This window comes from Eimeria mitis, genomic scaffold (assembly GCF_000499745.2).
Source record: "Eimeria mitis Houghton genomic scaffold, Emh_scaff2238, whole genome shotgun sequence".
Lineage (NCBI taxonomy): Eukaryota > Apicomplexa > Conoidasida > Eucoccidiorida > Eimeriidae > Eimeria > Eimeria mitis.
Window position 1 is genome coordinate 3,497 of NW_013570565.1, and position 301 is coordinate 3,797.

Below are 301 nucleotides of genomic sequence, written 5' to 3' on the forward strand. Positions count from 1 at the left end.
TTGCTGCAGCAGCAGCAGCAGCAGCAAGTTGTGCTGCTGCTGATTCTGCCGATGGGATGCTGCAGTAGCAGCAACAAGTTGGCCTGCTGCAGCAAGTGATGCTGCTGCAGCAACTGATGCTGCTGCTGCTGCAGCAAACGATGCTGCTGCAGCAGCCAGGGGTGTTGCAACAACTGCTGCAGCAGGAACTGCTGCAGCAGCAAATGCTGCTACACGAGCAGCAGGGACAGCAGCGGGATGAGAAAAGGAAGAAGAAAAAGCAGCAGAACGAGCAGCAGCAGCAGCAGCAGCAGAAGCAGCA